Source organism: Balaenoptera physalus (genome assembly GCF_965194825.1).
Source record: "Balaenoptera physalus genome assembly, chromosome: 9".
NCBI lineage: Eukaryota > Metazoa > Chordata > Mammalia > Artiodactyla > Balaenopteridae > Balaenoptera > Balaenoptera physalus.
In genome coordinates, this window is record NC_138888.1 from 52,691,870 (window position 1) to 52,701,474 (window position 9,605).

Sequence of the window (9,605 nt, forward strand, 5' to 3'; positions counted from 1 at the left end):
GCAGGCAGATTCTCAACCACTGCGCCACCAGGGAAGCCCCATGAAGGTGTTCTTTTATAATTTCTTCTCACAGTCCTAGGATTTTATCTTTCATATGTAAGTCTTTGTTCCATTTGGAATTTTTTTTTTTATGTATGGTGTGAGGCAAAGATTCAATTTCATCTTTTTTCATAAGGATCACTAGTTATCTTAGCCTATTTTGTTGAATAGGTATTCTTTCATCAGTGATCTGAATGACATCTCTGTCATATGTTAAGTATTCATATATGTGTGTATGTGTTGCTGAGTTCTTCGTTATAGTCCATTGGTCCCTACACCAATGCTACATAATTTCAATATAACAGATTTGTGAAAAGTTTTGATATTTGGTGGGATGATTCCCTTCTCTGCTACATCACTACCTTATTTGACTTCTTCAATTTGAATTAGTTTAGGAAGAATCAATAATACTGTGTTTTCCAAAAAAATGAACAAGACATACCTCTCATTTTATTTAGAGCTTCTTTAATGTTTCTCAGTAATTTTTACCTCTAAATGTAAAGGTTTTCTACAAATTTTATTAGATTTATTTCTAGGCACCATAAATTTGTAACCACTTTAAATAATATAATTTACACTTTGAAATTTTTTATTGATGTATAACATATAGGAAAGTACATAAATATTAAGTATAAACTCAGTGACTTTGTACATATGTATTATCCCTGTAATCACCACACAGACCAAGATATAGAGCATTTCCAACACACCAGAAGCCTCTGTCCTGCTCCTCCCAGTGAACGACCCCCAAAGATAACCTCTATTCTGACTTCTATTACTATACACCAGTTTTGACTTTACAAAGTTATATTTTCTAACTGCTTCTGTTACTGAACTCAGATTCGGTTGCTCACTCGAAAGCCAGTACTTGAGAGGCAGGTGTTGGTTGGAAAGGAAAGGTTGCTTTACTCAGGAGGCTGACAACCTGGGGTGAAAGTGAACTTGTGTCCCAAAACCAACTCTGAAGATTCTGCTCAACCATGAAAGTTTTTAAAGGGAGAATCATTTGGGGAGGGGGTCAGAGTCTTCATTATCTTCCACTGTGTGCAGACTTTCATCTGATTGGTTGGTGGTGAGGTACCAGGACGGTGTTCCAGGAATCTTATGCTCAGCCTGAAGTTACCATCCTCCACCTGGGTGGGGGCCTTAGTTCCTACGGAAGAGCTCAAAGATATTATTATGTATATTCCTTGAGGAGGAACCAGGACACTGCATTATTGTTTCTTTTCTTTTTTTTTATTTTATAAATTTATTTTATTTTATTTATGTTTGGCTGCATTGGGTCTTCATTGCTGCACACGGGCTCTCTCTAGTTGCGGCGAGTGGGAGCTACTCTTCGTTGCGGTGCATGGGCTTCTCATTGCAGTGGCTTCTCTTGTTGCGGAGCACACGCTCTAGGTGCGCACACTTAAGTAGTTGTGGCACGTGGGCTCAGTAGTTGTGGCTCACGGGCTCTAGAGCACAAGCTCAGTAGTTGCGGCACATGGGCTTAGTTGCTCTGCGGCATGTGGGATCTTCCTGGACCAGGGCTCGAACCCGTGTCCCCTGCATTGGCAGGCAGATTCTTTACCACTGCACCCCCAGGGAAGTCCCATGCACTACTGTTTCCTGACTGCTCCTCCTTTGCTACTGCATTCCCTCCCTTCTCTGATTAGCAACTGTTTGAATCTGCCCTTTGGAATTCAGGGAAGATCAAGGAAGCTGAATGAAGCCTGTTTCTTACAAACAAGCAAGGGGGGTCATGGAAATAATTTATACCTGGGAGGCCCCACAGGGTCGTGCTCTGTTTCAGTCCCCCCTTTTCTTTGATTCTCCTCAATCTTGAGGAGGTGTTGGACAAGAACAGGAATAATATTTTGAATAAAGAGATAAAATCATAAACTTGTCAGAGGAGCTGGGTTTTAGGGGAACTCGGTTTCACTTCTTGCTAGTGTATAGCAATGCAATTGAGTTTGATATATTGAGATCTTATTGAGCCACCTCGCTCTGTTCTCATTTATTATATGTTGGTGTTTTTTTTTCTGTACAGAGATTGGGACTTTCTGTGGGGACAATCATATTATCTGTGTATGATAACAGTTGTGTCTCTTCCTTTTTAATCTTTGTACTTCTTATATCCTTTTCTTGTCTCACTCTGTTGGTTAGGTGCTCTGGTACAATGTTGAACAAAAGCAGTCACAGTATCATTTTTCCTGATTCTAAAAGTAATGTTTATAATTTTATTTTTTACCATTAAAAGTGATATTTGCTAATGATTTTTGGCATATACTTTTTTTCAGGTTAAGAAGCACCCTTCTGTACTTATTTTATTTACTATAGAATATTTTACATATTTTAATCATGAATGAATTTTGAACCTTATCAAATACCTTTTATTCATGTATTGAGAAGATTATATGGTTTTTCTCCTTTAGTATGCTACTGTGATAAAGTGTATGTATAGACTTCCTAATGTTAAACCATTCTTGTATAAACCCAACTTGGTCATTAACAAAAATTCCATTATGAAATTTATATTTAAAGTGGGTTTCTTGCAGACAACATAGTTGAGTTGTGTCTTTTGGTCCACTCTGACACACTTATGAATTTTGTTTGCTAATATTTGGCTTAGGATTTATGTATCTGTGGGCAAAATTAACCTTTTATCTTTCTTATACTATCTTTGTATAGCTTTAGAATCTCAATTATATCAAGAATTTTGCCTCTTTTTTCATACTCTGGAAGAATTTGTATAAGATTGGAATGACCTTGTTTCTTTAAAGTCTGGAAGGTTATATCTGTAAATGTCTTGGCATGTGTGTGTGTGTGTGTGTGTGTGTGTGTGTGTGCGCACGCATGAGTGCATGAAGATTTTTATTTACTGATTCGATTTTTTTTTAAAATAGGACTATCCAGGCTTTCTATTTCTTGAATTCGTTTTAAGTTAAATTTTTGTCAATTATTTCATTGTGTGTATTTCCCAATTAAATGGCATAAAAATGTTCATAATTTTTAAAAATCTTTGAAAATTTATAATGTATTTGTTTACCTCCTTCTTCAGTTTTTTCTTTTTCTTGATTCATCTTGCTAGAGGCTGTCAATTTTAATAGTGTTTTTAAATATCCAACCTCTGGCTTTAAAAAATCTTACTGATTGTACCTTTGTCTTCTAGTTAATTTCTTTTTTCTTTATCATTTTCTTCCTTTTACTTTCTTTGAACTATTTAATTGTATTTTCCTAATTTCTTTAGCTAGATGCCTAGCTCAACAACTTTTACACTCTGTTACTTTCTAACAAGCAATGAAGAGTATACGTTTCCCTCTAAGGATTGCTTTAACTGAAACCCACAAGTATTTTCAATACCATTCTTTGGACCACAGTTGGGATTACTTATCTAGACTGATTTATGGCAAGTAAACTAAATTTTTTGAGTACTTACTAAGTATAAACCACTATGGTAATCACCTTAAGATATGAAAATCCTGCAGCAGATACTGTTTACTTCTTTCCTTCCACTCATAATGTAAAGTAAATCTATTGTATATTTTTGTCATGACTCATTCCTTTGAAGTTGTGCAATTTTAATAGTGTTCTTTGTTATAAGGATGTTGGAGTCGTAGTATGATAAGACAATGTCAGTAGTAAGCAAGGAAACAAAGTGACCCAAACCGTGAAACAGTGAAGAGAAACAGTCTCAGCCCCAAAATATATACTTAAATACCAAGGATTATATCGGGGTAGGTGGCAGTTTTTAAAAAATAAATGTGCTTCTTATTTGTTCTCTACCCTAGCCTGAAAGAGAAGCCAAAAATTATAGTTTACTAGTAAAAGGAAAAGGAAAAATTCTTTGGCCAGTAGTATTCTCAGTTCTTTGAACCATGTGGTTTAGAAGATTCTAAAGGGCAGTCTTTCATGCTCTGAATCTATAATTTGTTCTAAGCTTCCATGAACACGTGCCTTGCCACCATTCATTTTCTGCTATCCCAGAATTTCAACATCTATATTTGGGTGGATATTGTACAGGTAACTCGGAATCTTTTTGTTATTGTCTTAATGGCCAGGAAGAATGAAGGAGGATTGCACTGATTTATATATCATGTGTATTTTTAAATTTTTATTTTTATATTTTAATAAAAATTGTATGTATTTAAAGTATGCAACATGATTTTTTTTAACATCTTTATTGGAGTATAATTGCTTTACTATGGTGTGTTAGTTTCTGCTTTATAACAAAGTGAATCAGCTATACATATACATATATCCCCATATCTCATCCCTCTTGCATCTCCCTGCCTCCCATCCTCCCTATCCCACCCCTCTAGGTGGTCACAAAGCACCGAGCTGATCTCCCTGTGCTATGCAGCTGCTTCCCACTAGCTATTGGTTTTACATTTGGTAGTGTATATATGTCCATGCCACTCTCTCACTTTGTGCCAGCTTACCCTTCCCCCTCCCTGTGTCCTCAAGTCCATTCTCTAGTAGGTCTGCGTCTTTATTCCCATCCTGCCCCTAGGTTCTTCATGACCTTTTTTTTTAGATTCCATATATATGTGTTAGCATACGGTATTTGTTTTTTCTCTTTCTGGCTTACTTCACTCTGTATGACAGATTCTAGGTCCATCCACCTCACTACAAATAACTCAATTTCGTTTCTTTTTATGGCTGAATAATATTCCATTGTATATATGTGCCACATCTTCTTTACCCATTCATTTGTCGACGGACACTTAGGTTGCTTCCATATTCTGGCTATTGTAAATAGAGTTGCAGTGAACACTGTGGTACATGACTCTTCTTGGATTATGGTTTTCTCAGGGTATATGCCCATTAGTGGGATTGCTGGGTCGTATGGTAGTTCTATTTTTAGTTTTTTAAGGAACCTCCATACTGTTCTCCATAGTGGCTCTATCAATTTACATTCCCACCAACAGTGCAAGAGGGTTCCCTTTTCTCCACACCTTCTCCAGCATTTATTGTTTGTAGATTTTTTTGATGATGGCTATTCTGACTGGTGTGAGATGATATCTCATTGTAGTTTTGGTTTACATTTCTCTAATGATTAAAGATGTTGAGCATTCTTTCATGTGTTTTTTGGCAATCTGTATATCTTCTTTGGAGAAATGTCTATTTAGGTCTTCTGCCCATTTTTTGATTGGGTTTTTTGTTTTTTTGATATTGAGCTGCATGAGCTGCTTGTAAATTTTGGACATTAATCCTTTGTCAGTTGCTTCATTTGCAAATATTTTCTCCCATTCTGAGGGTTGTCTTTTCGTCTTGTTTATGGTTTCCTTTGCTGTGCAAAAGCTTTTAAGTTTCATCAACATGATGATTTGATACACATATACATAGTGAAATGATCACTATAGCTGAGCTAATTAGCATATCACCTCCTCACATAGTCTTTTTGTATGTGTGATGAGAGCACCTGGAATCTATTCTCTCAGTAAATTTCCATATTCAGTACACTATTATAAATTACCGTCATCATATGGTATATTATATCCCCATGACTTATTCATGTTACAGAACTGCAACTTTGTATCCTTTAACCAACATCTCCTCATTTCCCCCACCTCCCAACTCTGGGAACCATCAGTCTACTCTCTGCTTCTATGTATTTGACTTTTGTATTTTTAATTAATTAATTATTTATTTAATTTATTTATTTAGGCTGTGCCAGGTCTTAGTTGTGGCATGCAGGATCTTTAGTTGCGGCATGCAGACGTCTTAGTTGTGGCATGCGAACTCTTAGTTGCTGCATGTGTGCAGGATCTAGTTCCCTGACTAGGGGTCGAACTCGGGCCCCCTGCATCGGGAGCACAGAGTCTTACCCACTGGACCACCAGGGAAGTCCCTGCATTTGACTTTTTTAGATTCCACATATCAGTGAGATCATGCAGTTTTTCCTTTCTGTGTCTGGCTTATTTCGCTTAGTATATTGTCCTCCAGGTTCATCCATGTTGTTGCAAATGGCAGGTGTATTGGGTGTACTTATATTAGGTTGAACCACATGAGATTGCTGATATGTAACCATTTTTAACCTATAAAGATAGCAATTTCATATGGCTGAATTGTGTATATTTAGAGCGTGAATGGAAGCAAATCCTATGGCATGATTATGGAAACTCTTTTTTTCTAATGGAAAAATATTGGTGAAGATTAAAGAACCACCATAGGTAATTGTGTCATATGTTGGTAAACCTTAAAATTCAAGGCTACTAACTAATTCAATGTTGAACTTTTGATAAACTATTAGGATCTGATCAGGAAATAAGCCTTTGCTTTGAGTCTAAAGGGGGAGGATTGGTGGTGTTTCAAATGCTGGCACACTATTAAATGGGCTTTGTTTTCTTTTAAACAGCTGGGGGGAAAATGACCAACACAGGGAGTTGGGAGAGAGGACAGAAAGCATCGATGTCACAAAGAACCAAGTTAAATTCACTCATTCACTGTCAGGCAGTTTTAACTGTCATATGAAGAACTAAACTTGAATAATCTCAAACTCACATGTTCCAGAGTACAAACTTACAATGTTACTGCCATCTGTCCCCCAGATTAGTTTAGTTGTTGTGTTGTAGTATTCTCATCTTCAGGTGTCATGGGGTTCCAGTATCTGATCTTTTTTTGCACTCCCCTTGTGTGTGTACTGCACTAAAACACACATTCTTAGAAATTACAAATCTGATTTTTGCTATAATGAGTAAATGCTATCCCTAGCCTCCTTTTATATAGTACTTGAATCTGTTTCTTAACTCTGAAAATCAGGACCCAGAACTTTACATGTTGGTCAGTGAGTAGGGTATACTCAGATAATTTGAGAACAGGGTTAGAAAATGGAATTCATTGAGACAGATAATGATAGTTATCAACATAAAATGCACAAAATTGGCCATTGGTGGAAACAAAGCAGCCTAAGAACTTGGTTTCTAATGTGTGTTAGCAGATAGATGTATGACTTTGGACAAGTTATTTAATGTGACTATGTCTCAGTTTCCGGATCTCTAAAATGAAGACAATAATAGTGACTACCTCAAAAAATTACTGTGAGGATTAAAGATAATCTGTGCACAGGGCTGCAAGATTTAGCAAATGAAAATACAGAATGCCCAATGAAATTTCAATTTCAGATGAACCACAAATACTTTTTTAGTATAGGTATGTCTCAAATATTGTATGGGACATATGCCTTCAAATTTAACTGGGCGGCTTGTATTTTATCTGCCAACACTACCTACGTAAACATGCTCATTATGGTGCCTGGCACAAATAAATAAAAGCAATTTCCCACGTCTCCATCAAGGATATTGTCCAAGTAGGAAGGCATCTCACAAATCTCATCCAGCAGACTGAACTGTCACTAATAATGAGATGAACTGTGGTATTACAACTGCCTGTTTACCTCTATCCCCTCCCAGTCTGTCAGCCCCCAGAGGGTGATAACCATGTTTTGTTTCCTTTCCCCACCCTGCCATCTAGTATCTAGTCTAGTGTTCTGCGTGTAGCAGGGGCAGGATAAATGCGTATTTGTAGAAAGAAATTCAGGCAAGAGCCAGGTTAAAAGGTTGGCCATATCTTCAGCGCTGGATGGCTGGTCAATACAAATCTTCCTGTCCAGTTAGTGAGAGAAGCTGGGGGCATGAGGCTGCCTGTCAGGGCCCGTTGAGATCTTCCAGGTCACTTTACCTTGATTCTCTTTTCTCCCAGCAACTGATATCCTTGAGGCTGTTTCTCAACCAGACTTTCCTGTTGGGAAATATATATGGTGGGCCATCACACAAGTATTCCATTCTCAGCTGTAAACTTTCTCAAGACAAATGAGTAAAGGGATGAACAGAAAACACCAAAAGTCTATAGAATGGTTATGAACATGGATTCTAAAGCCAGATATCTTGGTTCTGATACTTATTAGCAGTGTGACCTTGGCCATGTCAGTTAACCTCCATGCCTCACTTTCCTTTACTGTAAAATGGGGATAATAGTATATCTCTCTTAAAGGATGGTGGTGAAGGTTAAATAAGTTAATATATGTAAAGTATTTAGAACAGTGCATGCCATGTGATAAGTAATATATATGTGTTAGCTAAAAAGAAAAAAAAAGGAAAGATGAGCTCTGGATCTTTGCTGACAGGTGGGGTATCTCTCTAACATCCTTCAATGAACTGGCCAATTTAATCATCCTTGTCTGTGGTCTTTCTATGAAAATATAAACTGTTCTCTTGTAAATGACCAACGCAGACCATTGTTAAAAGCCCTTACTCATTTATAGATTTTCTTCTTTCTTGACAGGAAATGATAATGCTTTTATCATTTGGCCTTTGACAAGTTATGGTGATAAGACGAGCATCCTGCAAAGGGGTGGGGGGTGGTGAGGGGAGGTGGGCTGTGATACTCTGAGGAGAAAGCTGTCCCTCTGTGCACAGGTGCGCCCTTAGCCTGCATGCTCTCCAGCCAAGGATGCGGGCCAGGTGACCGAAACCACCTTCAAGGTGTTCCAGATCTTCCCAACGGCTCCTGTCACCCGCAGCGGCCACTGTGCATCAGTCTGCATTGCCACACATCTGTCTGGGCAGCAGGAGGGACAATGCGGAAACGTATTAACCAAGTCCCCTCTAAGCACACACACTTACACATCTTTTCCTTTTGAGGAACTGACTCAAACCCTGTATGGAACTGCAAGAAGAATAGCCGAGGGCTGATGCAATGACCGTGGCTCTCCAAGTGTGGTGCCAGGCTCATCGTCAGTCTTAGCATCACTTGAGGACTTGGAAATGCACAGCCTAGGGTACTGCTCCTGACCTACTAGGTCAGAAACTCTAGAATAGGGCCCAGCAATGTGTTTTAACAAGTCCTCCAGGTGATTCAGATGCTCGCTCAACTGCGAGCCACCAGCCTAGAGCTTCAGCAGCGCTCCCCATCTTTCTTTCCCTATCTCCTCTTCTTCCCCCACCTTCGTACCCTCCCCTCCCTCCTGCCCTCCCTCCCCCTCCTCCTTCTCCTCTTCTTCCTTCTCCTTTCTCTTTCTCTCTCTCTCTCTCCACCTCTCTCTGTCTTACCCCTTCCCTTTTTAAGAAAAAGGGACTGGCTAGGTCTTTCCAAGTTATGTGCACGTGAGCCCAGTTGTCTCAGAGACCCTGGGAAGGGGATTTAGCATCTTCTCTCCTTGGAGCTGAGGAATTGCAAAGTGCTTTTTTGACAGGTGGAAATTAGATAATCGGGCTTAGTAAACATGATTATAAGCCCAGCTGGCTTTACAAGCCTCACTCTTTTTAAGCACAAAATCCTAAGGGAAAGAAGCTGAATGATTTTACCCCTCGACACAGGGAGCTACCCTAGTCGGCTCCAACCTGAAGAACTTGAAAGGGCCTGAGGATGCACTGCTTTGCACTAGTGAGGCCTTTTCCCATTCTTCTTTAAGATTTAGAACATGGGATTTCCCCCAGGGACCTTAGGTGTTTTCAGCGTGGTCCTCTGACTCATGGGTTGGAATGAACCTATCATCTGGAATTCTCTGGAGAAAACCCCCGGAATCCACAAGGGCACATAAGCCTATGTCTGCCCTCGCACTTCGGGAAGGGGTAGAGGGTTGC

At 38.9% G+C, this 9,605-nt stretch overlaps 1 protein-coding gene across 2 annotated transcripts in view; it reads left to right on the top strand.

The window, feature by feature from the left end:
- Positions 1–9,605, top strand: part of BEND3 (BEN domain containing 3) — a 103,790-nt gene that overhangs the window by 82,913 nt on the left and 11,272 nt on the right. The window lies entirely within an intron of this gene.